The 17,560-nt window shown below is 35.7% G+C and overlaps 1 protein-coding gene across 11 annotated transcripts in view; it reads left to right on the top strand.

The window, feature by feature from the left end:
• The window catches only part of LOC145265357 (plexin-A4-like), a 1,096,693-nt gene that overhangs the window by 115,957 nt on the left and 963,176 nt on the right, over positions 1–17,560 (top strand). The gene's annotated exons all lie outside the window — the stretch shown is intronic.

Here is a 17,560-nt window from a genome sequence, read left to right as displayed (position 1 = left end):
AAATCGTATTTCCACGTTTAATTAAAGTATTATGTTTTTTTTATTCAATTGTAAGGTTAAGTACAGTAAACACCCTCACCATGTTAAGAATGGCTTTTTAAATAATAACGTTATTATTTCAGCACGAACCACTCTCTGCATGTGTACCAAAAACAATATTCGGGGTTTGTATTACTGTACACATAGATTCGAAAAAGTTGTCAAAAAAAACAAATATATAACAAATAAATGTTATCAAAGGCAAGATAAGTTACTTTTCTACCTAACTGGATATAATTTTCGTGTTTTTTATTCAATTTAAAATGTTTATTCAGCTCGAAAAGCATAGTGTTTACCGATGTATTGGAAAATTCAAATTGGCGCCCGACTCTCTTTTTAACACGGTAAGGTCGGGAAAAAGTGTTATAAATAATAAACTAGACAAAATACTGTTAGAAATTCGCTCAATGTATGTTACCGTGACATAACTTGACATATATTCGGTGCTTTTTTAATAGTATTTTGTCTAGTTTATTATTTATAACACTTTTTCTCAAACTTACCGTGTTAAAGAGAGAGTCGGGGGCCATTTTGAATTTTCGAATACATCGGTAAACAATGTACGTTTTTCAAGCTGAATAAACATGTTACATTGAATAAAAACACGAAAAATATATCCAGTTAGGTAGAAAAGTAACTTATCTTGCCTTTGATAACATTTATTTGTTATATATTTGTTTTTTGATAACTTTTTTGAATCTGTGTGTACAGTAATACAAACCCCAATATTCGTTTTGGCACTTGTACAGTTTAATCAAGACATTAAAAAATGAAAATATCGAAAAAAGGTTATATTGTACGTATTCGTTATGGAACGATGATGTTCTCCGGAAAAAAAATTGGTGCTAGTGCAGAGAGCGATCCGACGATCCGTGCTATTTTTTAAATCGTATTTCCAGTTTAATTAAAGTTTTATTATGTTTTTTATTCAATTGTAAAGTTGAAGTATAGAGTAGAGTAGGTACAAAACACCCCCCTCCCCATCTTAAGAATGGCTTTTTAAATAATAACGTTATTATTTACGTCCGGATCACTCTCTGCACTAGTACCAAAAATTTTTATTTAATTTCATCAAGTATTTTTTTTTTTTTTTTTTTTTTTTTTTACAGCGAAAAAACAATTTATGATACCGAGCAAAAGGTTCGATTTTTAGGAAGAAAAGCTAGAATTAAAGATGGGGAGGGAGTGTCGGCGCTTTAACTCGAGTTATCTCCCCGTGCCATGTTAAAAAGTATGCATAATGGCTAACTTCAACGCGCTCTCATAAAAACGTGTTTTTCCGCTGTAAAAAATAAAAAATAAAAATACTCAATCAAATTAAATGAAATTTTTTTTATCGGAGATCTTCAGTCCAAAACGGATACGTGCAGTCAGCACCTACCCTATTCAGGGTTTAACTGGCTTCCTCCGAAGGAGGAAATTTCATGGGAGTATGAAATTCACAAGCGGTCCAAGTCCACAGTCGCATGCATATGATTGCATATCCCCGTTAGTTAAAGAAATTAAAAAAAAAAAATTAAAAAAAAAGTGGTCCTGGATATGATCTTAAACTATATCCGATGGTGAGGCCGGGGAGGCCCCCAGCTTGCGGGCTTTGACACCCTTTAATTGCCATTGCTCCCAGGTTCACTTGGACCCGGAGTGGTAGTACCTGTTAGGGTCCCAACTGTGGGTTAAATAGAAACCGACTTGAAAACAACAAATATATTCTATTAAAAAATTCTTCTTCAGAATAACTGGATTCGGCATTAAATAAACTGAAAAGGGTTGGGGTTTGTATTACTGTCACATAGATTCGAAAAAGTTGTCAAAAAACAAATATATAACAAATAAATGTTATCAAAGGCAAGATAAGTTCTTTTTCTGCCAAACTGGATATATTTTTTGTGTTTTTATGCAATGTAACATATTTATTCAGCTCGAAAAACATAGTGTTTACCGATGTATTCGAAAATTCAAGATGGCGTCTCACACCCTCTTTAACACCGTAAGTTTGGAAAAAGGTGTTATAAATAAAAAAAACTATACAAAATACTATTAAAACCCGCCGAATATATGTCAACCTATGTCACGGTAACATATATTGAGCGAGTTTTTAACAGTATTTTATCCGGTTTGTTATTTATAACATCTTTTCCCAAACTTACCGTGTTAAAGAGAGAATCAGACGCCATCTTGAATGTTCCAATACATCGGTAAACACTGTATGGTTCTCGAGCTGATTAAACATGTTACATTGAACATACTTTGTTTACCGATGTATTGGAAAATTCAAAATGCCACCCGACTCTCTCTTTAACACAGTAAGTTTAGGAAAAGGTGCTATTAATATAAAACTAGACAAAATACTGTTAGAAACTCGCTCAATATATATTACCGTGACATAGCTAAGCTTGACATATATTCGGTGGGTTTTTAATAGTATTTTGTCTAGTTTATTATTTATAACACCTTTTCCCAAACTTACTGTGTTAAAGAGAAGGTCGGGCGCCATCTTGCAGTAAACACTGTTTTTCGAGCTGAATAAACATGTTACACTGAATAAAAACACGAAAAATATATCCAGTTTGGTAGAAAAGTAACTTGATAACATTTATTTGTTATATGTTTGTTTTTTGACAACTTTTTCGAATCTGTGTATTATGATACAAACCCTTACGGAAAATTGGGTAAAATTGCATTTTTAGATGTTATAGACAGTTAAGATGTCACACACAGGGGAAATAACTCGGAAAGCTGAATTTAGATTACACCGTAATGGCGTCCGACAATTGTAGCTTATAGTGATAGATTTGTGGGATGCTTATGAACTTATGTTACCATGCTATTTTTTTTTTTTTTTTTTAATAGTATTTTCGGTATTTTCAAGTTTTACGATACCTGTTATTAATTTGTTAGGTGAAAGTACAGAAATAATAATCCTCGTGTTAAGAATGGCTTCCTAAATGTTATTTCAGCACGGTATCGTAAGCAGAATTACTTTTTTTTTTACGACCTGCCCTGGCGTAATATAAACACCCTCAACCTCAACCTCCCCATGTTAAGAACGGTTTTCGGAATAAACATTCTCGACCTCGAAAACCATTCATAACATGGGGAGGTTGAGAGTGTTTATACTACGCTGGAGGCAGGTTGCAAAAAAACACGTTAAGTTTGGAAAAATGAGTTAAAAGTAAAAATTATACAAAATACTGTTAAAAACCCAGCGAATATATGTCAGCCCATATGTCACGGTAGCATAGATTGAGCGAGTTTCTAACAGTATTTTGTATAGTATTTTTAGTTTCAACTCATTTTCCCAAACTTACCGTGTTCAACAAAGATTCGGGCGCCATTTGTAATTTTCCAATACATCGGTAAAACCTGTGTTTTCGAGCTGAATAAACATGTTACATTAAATAAAAAGCACTAAAAACATATCTAGTTAGGTAGAAAAGTAACTTATCTTGCCTTTGATAACATTTGTTACATATTTGTTTTTTGACAACTTTTTCGAATCTGTGTATAATAATACAAACCCCTAAAAAGATATTGTGAAGCTTGAATTTAACCTAAAAAAGTTTTAAAAATCGCGCGATGGCAAAAAAGTGCACAAGCACTACAAAGGCTTATATTCCAAATTTCAAAATGTTGACCATCTTACAATTTATTCCTTTAAATATGTTGGCATGCTCAATTCTTGACAGCACCTGTTTCGTAGCGCAAAATCATTTATTTAATCATCATATCAAACAATGAATCTATTCTGCCCTTAACTCAGAAGAAAAAAAAACAACCATCAATTCATTGAAAGAAAATAAATGCATTTAGACATGATTACAAAATCCGGAAATTGACAAATTACAATTATCTTTCATTTTTTTTTTTTTAATCTTTTATTACGCCATATTTGAATTTTTAATTCTCTTAAAGGAATAAATTGTAAGATGGTCAACATCTTGAAATTTGGAATACAGGCTTTTGTCATTTACTTGTCATTCTCCATAATGACATGGAGCCTCATAAATTAAAGGATTGGGTACATTTTTACGACGTTCCCCCAGCATATTATAAGCACCCCAACCTCCCCATGTTAAGAACGGCTTTCACAATAAGCATCTTCCAACCTCGAAAGCCGGTCTTAACATGGAGTGGTTGGGGGTAGATATACTACGCTGGGGCAGATCGTAAAAAAATACCAAGGTTTGTATAAGTTTTTTTTTTTTTTTTTTTTTTTTTTTACACAGTGATCACCACACCACTTATCAAGGCCCGGAAGCCACTCAGGGATAAAGGTTATTGCAAGTACATTACGTTATTGTGGAGATTTGATGAAGTGTTTACTTAAGGGGGCGGTTCATTAGGAATTTGTTAACATTGGACTTGAAGACATCCAAGTTGTAGTCCGGTGGGAAGCAGGCAGACGGAACAGAGTAAATAAAAAGTGAAATATAATTGAAAAAAAGCAAAACATTTATATATATATATATATATATATATAATGGTTGTATCGATTGGTTTACTAGATGTAAATACAATGATATGCGCGTAATTATTAGAGAGTGCTCAATGTAGGATAGAGCTGTGATATAGTTTGTTTATTATACAAACATTATTGGTTACACATGTGCATACATGTTTCAGTGGAGTCCCAATTCAGGAACGACACTCTATCAGACAAAAAAAGTATCGATTCTTTTTTGGTCTGATGAAGTGTTATCCTTGAATTAGGACTCCACTGAAACATGTATGCACATGTGTAGCCAATTATATTTGTACAATAAACAAACTTATATGACCGGAAGCCATGTCAGTTAGGAACAGAATAGGACAAAATAAATTTAAACATATATTTACTAAAAAATATATTGAATAAAAAATTGAAAACTTGATATTAAAATAAAATATATAGAAATAGGGACAAACTATAGTTAAATAAAAATGAACATCATTACACACAATGTGTGCGGTCCTGAATTTTCCTCAAGCAGAAAACAATATGGCTGACGAGAGCCTAACATTATTTACCATTAACTGGTCCCCCTTATGTTAGGCTTGAAACTGACGGTATCAATGTTTTTCTGACCTTCTGTACAATTTTAAATATATATATATATATATATATATATATATATATATATACTAGCATTTCAGCCTGGTGTTGTCCGGGCGTGAGGTGTATGCTGAGCCAAAAAAAAAGAAATGGTCAATTTTTTTAAATTTGACCCCTATTATGACCCCTTAAACTTTGTTTAGGGCTCTAATGAAGTTATTAAGTTGGATCCTTGTCCAAGGAACCTATATCTAAAATTTCAAGTGTTTAGACCCCAAATTGTCGGAGGAGTTTGGTAGAGTTCTCAAAGATCAAATCGTTGAACTTTGACCCCTTAACAGCCACATTTCTGGCCGAAAACTGATCACATCGATTTTCCCAAATCTCAGTACCCTGTATATGAAATTTTGAGCCTGTAAACTAAAAATTGACAGTTATTGTGTAGGGAAATGTACACACACACACACACACACACGTTCACTTTATATATATATATATATATATATATATATATTTGTGTGTGAGACTTTTTCATGTTTTCTATTGCTATTTTTTCCTAATTTTTATTTCTCATGGTGGGCATTTTATTTTATGAAATAATAACATTTCACACAGTTTATTTTCATTTTCAGCTAGATTTTTTTATAAACTGGTGTGTCTGGTTTACGAAATTCAAGGATTGGTTTTGAATTTCATAAAAACATGTAGAAAATATAGTAATCGTGGCCTGGTAGATCAACACAAAACCTAACATAAAAAAAAACTTGTTTCTAGCGGGTTTTCGGGTGTGCTGAAAACTAATATCGCATTTAAAATAGGGGCCGGCATCTAGTTTTCACCATACTGAAAAGATACTCTTCCGCATGTTTCTTATAGTAATGTAACGCAACGGCCATATTTGTAACGTTTTATTTGGTTTCCACCTTAACATTTGCCTTTAAAAATTACTTTTTAAAGTTTTCGGGTACATTAAAAAATGAAAATATCGAAAAACGGTTACATTGTACGTATCCGTTTTGGACCGAAGATCTCTGAAAAAAAATTTCATTTAATTTGGTCAAGTAGTTTTTATTTTACAGCAGAAAAACACGTTTTTATGAGAGCTCGTTGAAGTCAGCCATTATGAAATTTGTTGAACACGCCACGGGGAGATAACTCCATTTAAAGCGCCGACACTCCTTCCCCATCTTTAATTCTAGCTTTTCTTCCTAAAAATCGAACCTTTTGCTCGGAGTCATAACAAATTGTTTTTTTCACTGTAAAATAAAAACTACTTGATGAAATTAAGTGAAATTTTTTTTCGGAGAACTTTCATAACGAATATTTTCATTTTTTTAATGTCTTAACTAACCTGTACAAGTACCCTGTTGTTTGAGGAGGTTTCAAAGGTGTTTGGATCTATATTGGCCTCACCTAGAGATTTCTTCAGCTGGTCTTTGAATCTAAGTAGTGGACGGCCTCTGGGTCGATTTCCTGCATTTAGTTAACTGAAGAGTACTTGTTTCAGCAGTCTAGTGTCCTCAATGCAAGCCACATGGCCAGACCATCTCGGTTGGTGTTTCATGATCAAGGCCTCGATGCTGGTGACGTTGTCTCTCTCGAGGACAGTTATGTTGGACACATAATTATCCCACTTAATCTGCATGATGGTCCGCAGTTTATTCTGGTCCAATTGTTAGTTTTTTAGGGTCTTTACTGTAGATTGCTAGAAAACTACTTACGCCTGACAGTATCCTATACCTCCATAAGGCAACCATTCGCCCATGTATGGAGTACTGTTGTCACATCTGGGCTGGTGCATCTGCTGCTTGTTTCTTGCTCCTGGACAGGGTTCAAAAGAGAGTCGCCAACCTGATAGGTCCTGAACTGTCATCTAGGCTTCAGCCTCTGTCCCATCGACGAGATGTTGCATCCCTCTGCCTGTTCTACAAATACTTTAATGGTGAATGCTCTGACGAACTGCAAACACTTGTACCTCCCCGACGTAACTACCCCCGACAAACCCGACAAGCTACTAAGTCTCATCCCTTTACAGTAGAGATCCCTAGGTGCAAGAAAGCCTTTTACTCCAATAGTTTCTTCCCCAGAACTGCGGGTCTTTGGAACTCCCTTCCGGGATTCTGCTTTCCCAACTGCAATGATATGCAAGTGTAAGTTCAAGTGTAATGTTAACAAACATCTTTCTACTTATCTCCCTTCATAATGACCCTGCTAATTAAGTCCCTAATAGTAGCCCCCTGCTTTCAAGTGGAACTGTGCCTTGTTTGGGGTGAAAATTGAATAAAAAAAAATTTAAAAAGAAAAAAAAGAAGTCCAGGTCTCGCACACGTATAATAGTGTAAAGATAACTACAGAATCGTATACCATCACCTTTGTCTGGTTGGTTAGATTCTTGTTCTTGAAGACTTTGGACAGTTTTCCAAAAGCGGTGTGTCCTGCCTGTAGTTGCTTTCGGTTTCTGTCAAGCAGTTAGCATAAGTGGATGGAATGCTGCCTATGCATAGGAAATGCTCAACACATTATATGGTGGTGCCATCCATGGTGATGTTGAATCTGGCGCAACTTCCCCTGGCGGTGTTTGAGCTAGTATTTTGGTCTTGGTCTTGTTAACTGTTGTTAGGCCAAAGCGCGAGTACATGTCGTGAAAATTGCCCACAGACTGTTGAAGTACCTCTGGGGATTGGCCAACAGCGGGTTGTCTGCCGTATATTGCAGTTCCGTCACTTTGATGGTGTTGGTCATTTGTCTTGATTTTAATCTTCCAACTCCTCCCCAAATGTGGCAACAGTATTCGATATAACCTACAACCCTCTTCAGGTGTAGTTTGTTGAACTCATGAATTTGGACAAAATTTCAAATGGAACACTTTTACTTCATGAGGTAGCATGCTCTCGTTCTGTCAGCCATGACTGAATAGAGGTCCTAAGTAAATTTTTTTTGTTTTTTTACCCTGGCAATCAACCCACGTTTTCTTTCATCCTGACAATCAAACCATGTTTTATTTTACTGTAGCAATCAACCCATGTCTTTTTGTTTTTTTTTTTTACTTTGGCAATCAAGCAATTCCTTTTTTACTTTGGCAATCAAGCAATTCCTTTTTTACTTTGGCAATCAAGCAATCTTTGTTTTTATACTTTGGCAATCAAGCAATCTCTGTTTTTATACTTTGGCAATCAAGACATGTTTTGTTTTTGTTTTTATACTTTGGCAATCAAGCAATCTCTGTTTTTATACTTTGGCAATCAAGCAATCTCTGTTTTTATACTTTGGCAATCAAGCAATCTCTGTTTTTATACTTTGGCAATCAAGCAATCTCTGTTTTTATACTTTGGCAATCAAGCAATCTCTGTTTTTATACTTTGGCAATCAAGCAATCTATGTTTTTATACTTTGGTAATCAAGCAATCTCTGTTTTTATACTTTGGTAATCAAGCAATCTCTGTTTTTATACTTTGGCAATCAAGCAATCTCTGTTTTTACTTTGGCAATCAAGCAATCTCTGTTTATACTTTGGCAATCAAGCAATCTCTGTTTATACTTTGGCAATCAAGCAATCTCTGTTTATACTTTGGCAATCAAGCAATCTCTGTTTATACTTTGGCAATCAAGCAATCTCTGTTTATACTTTGGCAATCAAGCAATCTCTGTTTATACTTTGGCAATCAAGCAATCTCTGTTTATACTTTGGCAATCAAGCAATCTCTGTTTATACTTTGGCAATCAAGCAATCTCTGTTTATACTTTGGCAATCAAGCAATCTCTGTTTATACTTTGGCAATCAAGCAATCTCTGTTTATACTTTGGCAATCAAGCAATCTCTGTTTATACTTTGGCAATCAAGCAATCTCTGTTTATACTTTGGCAATCAAGCAATCTCTGTTTATACTTTGGCAATCAAGCAATCTCTGTTTATACTTTGGCAATCAAGCAATCTCTGTTTATACTTTGGCAATCAAGCAATCTCTGTTTATACTTTGGCAATCAAGCAATCTCTGTTTATACTTTGGCAATCAAGCAATCTCTGTTTATACTTTGGCAATCAAGCAATCTCTGTTTATACTTTGGCAATCAAGCAATCTCTGTTTATACTTTGGCAATCAAGCAATCTCTGTTTATACTTTGGCAATCAAGCAATCTCTGTTTATACTTTGGCAATCAAGCAATCTCTGTTTATACTTTGGCAATCAAGCAATCTCTGTTTATACTTTGGCAATCAAGCAATCTCTGTTTATACTTTGGCAATCAAGCAATCTCTGTTTATACTTTGGCAATCAAGCAATTAATTTTGTAACAACTTTCTGGCAATCAAGTAATCTCATCTTCAAAAAAAAAAAAGAAACGTAGTTGTTTTTGTGTATTATTATTATCTATACTAGCATGACCCGTGGAAATTCCACAGTTGTGTCCTTGTAGTAATTTTTATATATTTACATTCAGTGGATATCCGATATGGACAGAAAACCTCACCTTGTACCTTCTTAGAGTAGAACTGATATCACACTTTGATCCTAGTCTGAATGCCAAGAAAGTTTATTTTAGTTTTATGTTCAACACAACTGCAACATTAAATGGAATATTAAAAAAAATACCTCTTGTATTATATTTTCATGGATGAAACCATCCGTTTTTTTTTTTTATGGGTGGGAGGTGATAACGTACGGGCATGTAATTGTCTTAGCGTGTTATTATTACACATATTAGCCGCAATCGTATTTGTTTGTGTTCAAGTGAAAACCATCTTGAATATAAGCGGAAACATATTTATCTTGGATGCTGACAGCCTATTGACAGAATTTTAAAATTAGTTTTGAGAAAGGGAAGCCGCTAATGGGAATATTTTCGAAGGTCACAGACAAACATTAAGTGGGATACTTAAACAGCTTCACTTCTCCGTGGAGGAGGGGGTGGTGTTTGTTTGTGATCCCATCCAAATTCAAGACCAATAGTGTATTTCCTGCTATAATAGGATGATCCAGTTTAAAATTTCAACAAAAATGGTCAGAATACTCAAAGAAAAGAGAGCAATTTTTTTGTGCATTGGTAAATTGGCATTTATCGAGACTAAAAGCAACTCGAAGAATTGAGATGGATAGATTGTTAGTTGAATGATGAATATTGTGAGAGGATTGAAATAATGAAAATATTTGAGGTCTGTTTATGACAAGTGTTTATTAAGTGAAACTCATTTCGAAACTAAGGCCCGCAAATTGATGAGATTTCTGAGCTCATACTCGACAGCCCGACGAGATTGCGGAGCGTATGCCCGGCAGTTTGACGAGATTTCTGAGGCTCTGCCTAGCAGCCGGATGAGATTTTGAAGCAAATGTCTGGCAGGCGGACGAGATTTTGATGCTTAGTCCCAGCAGCCCAACAAAGTTTTGATGCTAAGGCCTGGTCACCCAACAAGATTTCAGAGCTAAGGCCCAGCAGCCTGACAAGATTTCGACGCTAAGGGCTGGCATCCGCCGAGATTTCGACGCTAAGGCCCGGCTGCCCGACGAGATTTCGACGCTAAGGCCCGGCTGCCCGACGAGATTTCGAAGCTAAGGCCCGGCTGCCCGACGAGATTTCGAAGCTAAGGCCCGGCTGCCCGACGAGATTTCGAAGCTAAGGGCCGGCTGCCCGACGAGATTTCGAAGCTAAGGGCCGGCTGCCCGACGAGATTTCGAAGCTAAGGGCCGGCTGCCCGACGAGATTTCGAAGCTAAGGGCCGGCTGCCCGACGAGATTTCGAAGCTAAGGCTCAGTGGCCTTACACAGTGAATGCTCGACATTCAGCAGTCCAAATTCATAAGGGTATTCTAAAATTTAAAACAAATGCATAAATTTTAATATAAATGAATTTTGAATTAAAATAAAATGGCATTCTACGTAGATTTAAAAAGCAAAAAAATATTTTTTTTTTTTTATATATTTGTTATTTATTTATTTTATTTTATTTTTTGACCAACAAATGAGTCGGATCATTTTAGGGCATTCTATATAATGTAGAGATTCTCCGGGTTTTCAGATTTTAGCAGTTGGAGGATTTAATAGAGGACAGCAGTAGAAACAAAGAACTGCGAATATGTTGATCGACAATCCTTAGTTTGAAATGGTGTCGAAACAAAAAAGGGAAAAAGAGACTTAAAAAAAAAAAAAAAAAAAAAAAATCCTGATGGTTTCCTATGTCCATTGCAATAAATATATTTTGTTTTAAGCAATGGAAAGTCACACATTTCAGAAAACATTTTTTTTTTTTTTAAATTAAATGAGAAAATTTGAAAACCTGAAAATATGAAATAATAAAATCATTTTTTACTTTTTTTTTAATTTTATTTATTTATTTTTTTTTTTTTTGAAGTCCGATTTTTGGTTGTTTTTTATGAATAAATCGATGTGCATCCTTGATAAGATTTTTATGCATCCCTGACGCAGGGGACGCATAGCTCTCCGCATCATTCCTGATGACAGACAACGCCTCTCATCCCGATACTCGAAAAGATCGACTCTGCGACTGCAAATACATTAAAGGATTGAATTTCATTGACACGAACCATTCCGTGTACAAAGCTCGTCTGACCTTTTCGATGGCGTTAAATAGGCGTTTCAAGGTCGAAAGTTCGGACGTCAAGGGGAGGGGGGGGGGGTCAGATGCCAAATAAAATAGACAAGACCCCTGTTTGGACTGTCTAAATAAGGATACTAGCCGAAGTAGTTGCTCTTGACTGGGTCCTTAATGCTTACCCCGTAGCTCATTTGGTCTTTTATTTTATTTATTTTTTTTTTTTTATTTATTCAATTTTCACTCCAAACAAGGCACAGTTTGAAGTAGGGGGCTACTATTGGGGGGCATAAGTTTTAGGGATACTATGAAGGGAGATGAGCAGCAAGATGTTTGTTCACATTACATTTGAACATCTGCAAGTCAGATTCCCGGAAGGGAGTTCCAAAGTCTAGCAGTCTGGAAAAGAAACTAGGTTTTTTTTTATGACTAGGGAGCTCTACTGTGTAGGGGTGGGATTTTGCTGCTTGCAGGGGTTACCGTTACTCAAAATTCTATGCTTAAAACTTTGGTGTTTCTTGTTCATTAATAGGGTGAAATTTCGACAACCGAATCATTGAATTTCAAGTAAAAACCAATGGTGTTTACTTTGTCATGTCGCAGTAATGAACATATCCAGAAATTATGAAAAACAATAAGTTAGAAAATTAAGGAAAATAGTTTCGAAGATAATTAGCGAAAATGTTTTCAGCAATAATTAATTTTCTAATTTTTTTTTTTATTTTTTTTTATTTTATTTTTTTTTTAATTCAAATTTTCACCCCAAACAAAGCATAGTGCCACTTTGAAGTAGGGGACTACTATCGAGAACATACATTGCAGAGATACTATGTAGGGAGTTGAGCAGCAAGATGTCTGCTCACGTTACACTTGAACTTCTGCATGTCAGTACAGTTGGGAAAGCAGAATCCCGGAAGGGAGTCCTAAAATCTAGCAGCTCTGGGGAAGAAACTATTGGAGTAGGAGGCTTTCTTACATCCAGGGATCTCTACTGTGAAGGGGTGGGATTTAGATGCTTGTCGGGTTTGTTGGGGATATTCACATCTAGGGGGTACAAGTGCCTGTAGTTCATCAGAGCATTTGCCATTACTGTACTTGTAGAACAGGCAGAGGTATGCAACATTTTGTCGATGGGACAGAGGCTGAAGCCCATTAATGGAATAACATGTGTGTTATTTATTTTGTGCGTCACGCTTACATCCGAGTGACTGTCATTTAATTGTTATGGACTTTCATTTCTTGTAATAAATAATTTTACTAATAATTCTTCATAAGTTTTGGTTTCGGTTTCGATTATAGCTGATGGTACTCAAGTCATTTATTTGTAATAAATAATTTTACTAATAATTCTTCAGAAGTTTTGGTTCCAGTTTCAGTTATAGCGGAAGAAACTCAAGTTATATTTTTGTTATAAGTTTTGGTTTCAGTTTCGATGCACCCATATGCAAGTCACATGAATATATATTTTTTTATTTTTGAAATCCCAACTTAACATATAAAAATCGATACAACATTAACTCTATAATAATATATATGGAATCTTCAAGCATTAAAATATCATATTTAAGCATACTTTACGACCGGGCTATGCCAGGCGTCCCTGCTAGCTTAGATAAATACTTGTGCAGTTTTAACAAAAAAGATGCAATAATATCACAGCGTCTCCATTTACACTGAACATCTACAGAATGCCAACATCAATATATTACATATGAATGAGTCCCCTGTGGATTTTCCACAGGTCCCAATAGTAATAATTATTTACTAATGGGCCAGAAGACTGGGGTTCAATTCTCAGTTGATTCATACCAAAGACTTAGAAAAATTTAACTGTGTGGCTCCTTGCTAAACATTCTTCTTAGGTGTAGATCAAGAATAAGTGGAGTAATTTAGGGAAAAGAGAACACTCTCCCTTACATCTTATTGTATTATTGGAATCCTTTGAGATGAGTAATTTGTATATTTATTCGCGGACTGTTATCTTCATCTGAATAGTTGTTGTCCAACAACGTTTCAGCCAACTATTCCTCGGGCCTTCCTCAGATGGTTAACCATGACGGGATAGAAATGCTGAGTCTCTTAACTTTATTGTCACTAATTACTGTCTTCCATAGTTGTCATCTCGTTACGTTTTGGCCAGCTGATCCTCTGGCCAAAATGTGATGCGACAACAACTATGGAAGGCAGTAATTACTGAAGATATGGTAAATGTGTAGTTTAGCGGCGTAAATTAATTGAGGGATAAAAACTTATAAAATTTTTATTAGACCCAAAGGCTGAAATAAGACCAGAAAAAAATTAATTTTAATTTTTTCATCAGTTTTAAGACTAAATATACGATGTTCGAGGCCGCCATATTGCTTTTAAAATTTTGCCTTTATAAAGTTTGACAGATTGGCCCTTTTAGAGACAAATTTGGCCTTTTTTACGCTCTTTTATTATGAAAAACATGGCGGCCAAAAACATGGTTCATGAAAGAGCGTGAAATAAAAGGCCAAATTTGGCCTTAAAAAGGCCAATCTGTTAAACCTTAGAAAGGCTAGATTTTAAAAACCTTGAATGTCGTACATTCAGTCTAATAAAAATGATTAAAAAAGTAATAAAAACAATTTTTTTTTTTTTTTTTTTTTTTTTTTTTTTACACAGTGATCACCACTTATCAAGGGCCGGAAGCCACTCAGGGATAAGGGTTAATTCTTTTCTTGTTTTATTTAAGCCTTAGGATCTAATGTTTTCTATAAAAATATATAGTTTTTGTCTGCCAAATAATTTATGCCACGAAACTACACATTTACTGAAGATACAATTAAGAAACTCGGCATTAGAGCCGTGTTTTTCCCAGATTATCCTAAAAGCACCTGTTAAATGTGCAGATATTTTCCTGGATCACCGAAGTTAAGCAACGTTGAACCTGGTCGACTTCTGAGTGCTGTATATGCTTTCCGCTTATCTCGGCATTGTTTCCAGTCGTCCTGGACTCTTCCTTGCCACTGGACTCAAACAGTGCCGATTCAGGAAAGGCGTGGTTGGAGATTGCGCAACCCTTGCCTCACAATTCCATGCTACAAGGAGTATCCTTTGTCTTTCAAGACTGAACGGAGGCATCAGGATTTTCCTACACGTAAAAAGGCCCTGTCGGTGGGGCATTAGAATACGTCAACTGTCCCCCTGCAAAGGGTAAAAGTCCCTCAGTAGGGGTCCTGGATATGATCTTAAACTATATCCAGTGGTGAGGCCCCAGCTTGTGGGCTTTGGGGAGTGTGAAGCCACCCTTTAATTACCATTGCTCCCAGGTCCACTCTGACCCGGAGTGGTAGTACCTGTTAGGGTCCCAACTATGGGTTAAATAGAAAATGACTTGAAAACAACAAATATATTCTATTAAAAATTTTTTCTTCAAAATCTTTGGATTCGGCATTAAATAACCTGTAAAGGGTTGATGTGCCGTAAAACAAAAATAACCAACCAACCAATCCAGGCTCGACATTTAAAAAGTTTATAATCGTTTTTAAGCATTTTTGATGACATCATTATAAATACTACGTGTGTGTGTATATATATATATATATATATATATATATATATATATATATATATATATATATATTATTTTTTAAAAATATAATTATCAACTGACACGTGTTTCATCGTCTACGACTCATCACAGTGGCTGAATCTCGCGAAATTCAAAATCGGAACCCCACGGTAATGAGCCTGACCTCTTTATCTGCTGGTCCATCTCGCCGATAGTTAGGATATATCGCGATTTATTTAGATGTTATTTGTTTTTTTTGTTTTTTTTGCGATACGTTTTCAATGAATTCAATTATTTACGAAAGTGCATTTTTACCTAAATGCGAGTTGGTAATAATTTTCCCTTTAACCAATTTGGTACCCCCACATGGGGAGCGGTGTGTGTGTGTGTGTGTGTGTGTGTATATGTATATATATATATATATATATATATATATATATATTATTATTATTTTAAAAATATAATTATACACTGACATGTGTTTTGTCTACGACTCATCAGAGTGGCTTACCAAAATGATCCAAGATGGTAAAATTAAAGAATTAATATTTATAAAGTTATCTCAGCCAGATGTAAAAGCTCGATAAAACCAAATAGGAAATAGAGCTTATAAGATTTTACCGTCACTGGATTTTTTATCGTCCAGACTATCCATTCATGTGTAATCACCTTTTTCTTCACCATATTCCTTCTGCTTCACTTTTTTGTTTTCAAGTAAGATCTTTGACTTACTTGTTGTTTCATCAAATACTTTTGCATGCAAAATCCGATCCCGTATTTTGCTAATTCCTACCCTCTGATGAGAAGGAAAGTATTTCTTCGGAACTCCACGGATTAAGGACTATCCACTTATCTAGTGTTTCCTTTTCAGATTAAATGTTTTTAACTCATTTCAAAGCGTTTTTTTAACTGTTTGCTTGTGTGTGTATATATATATATATATATATATATATATATATACACATACACACGAGGTGCCTTCAATAACTTTCCAGACTTTTTTCGATAGGGCACTTTTATTGATACTGCACACATGTAACTCTAATCCGCTTTGAAGTAATCTCCTCCGGCTGCAATCCATTTGTTTTACCGCTCCAATAACTTTCGGAAGGAACCATGAAAGTCTTCTTGTACGAGCGTGTCAATGATCTTCGTCACAGCCTTTTTCATCTCCTCAATGGCCTCATAACGACAGCCTATAAGGTTTTTCTTGAGTTAAGAGAATAACCAAAAGCACAGGGGAAAAGGAAATAGGACTCCAGGAAGGGTGAAGAACTGCCTTGATGCCCATCTTGGTCAAATAGTCTGATTTTCTCTTGGGACAAATTTTTTGCATCTTTAGTTCTTCACGAATAATTGTGTGTACAGTTCCCACACTGTCATCAAACTATCGTACTTATTGTCTCTATAGACACACGACAGTCCGTATTCATGAAATTCTTTATTTGGCCAATCAACTCTGATATTCTGACTTCCTTACTGCTCACACACCTCATCATCCCTCACAGACTTCCTGCTTTCCTTGAATCACTTATGATGCTCAAGAACTGATGCTCGATTCATGCAAGATGGTCCAAAAGCAGTCTGAAGCATTCCATACGTTTCAGTCTTATTGGATGCACTTTGTATGTCTCCAACCAGATTTCACTTCTGTGCATCCTCGCATACTCCGTGCATAGGCGAATAGTCGCTTTGTCGAGATATTGAAATAATAATGCGAGTCACAATAAGACGTTTTCATGAAATATTTCTCCATGCAACGCATGTCCTCAACCCTTGCTGGCCAGATTTCACTTCCATACTTCATTCCACTGTGCACATATGCCTGGTGGCCTCTTCTCTTGGTCGATAGTGATAACCCTCTGCTGGTTAGTGATGGCGGAACCTTTTCTCCTCCCTTGTCGGACTCTGTGTCTAATTTAATCTCTGATCTAGACTCAATCTAAATTCTTTCGTCTCTCCCATTTTGGGAGAATGCCCAACTCAATATCGGAAGAGACTAGAGCACCTCCAAGATTTGTCGCAATTCCGTCGATCTTTCCGGGCAAAGACCCAAATTTGTTAATTGGCTGCGGGTAAACAACAAAAAAAGAACTTTCCGTGGATTCTTTTGTCGGATTAAATGTTCGGATCAAGTTTGGATTGGCCCTTTTGTTTATGTCGGAGCAATTCCATTAAAATGGATGGGATGGAAATGAAGGTTAGAAGCTGCCAGAAAACAAGAATAGATGGGATAAATGGCTATGCATATGCTAGCGGTATTCATCTGGCGTCACCCATGTGACATTTGCAATAAGTCTTTATGCACACATGTGGGTGATACGTGCTGGCCTTTTACCCAACTAAAATAGTATTGATACGCGGTAAGATTCAAGGAAAGCAGGGAGTCTGTGAAAGGTGTGGGTTGGTTG

The sequence above is a fragment of the Euprymna scolopes genome, chromosome 40, assembly GCF_053919585.1.
Source record: "Euprymna scolopes isolate OS-2025 chromosome 40, ASM5391958v1, whole genome shotgun sequence".
Taxonomy (NCBI): Eukaryota; Metazoa; Mollusca; class Cephalopoda; order Sepiida; family Sepiolidae; genus Euprymna; species Euprymna scolopes.
The sequence above is the reverse complement of the archived record's forward strand: the minus strand, read 5'-3'. Positions and strand labels throughout refer to the sequence as shown.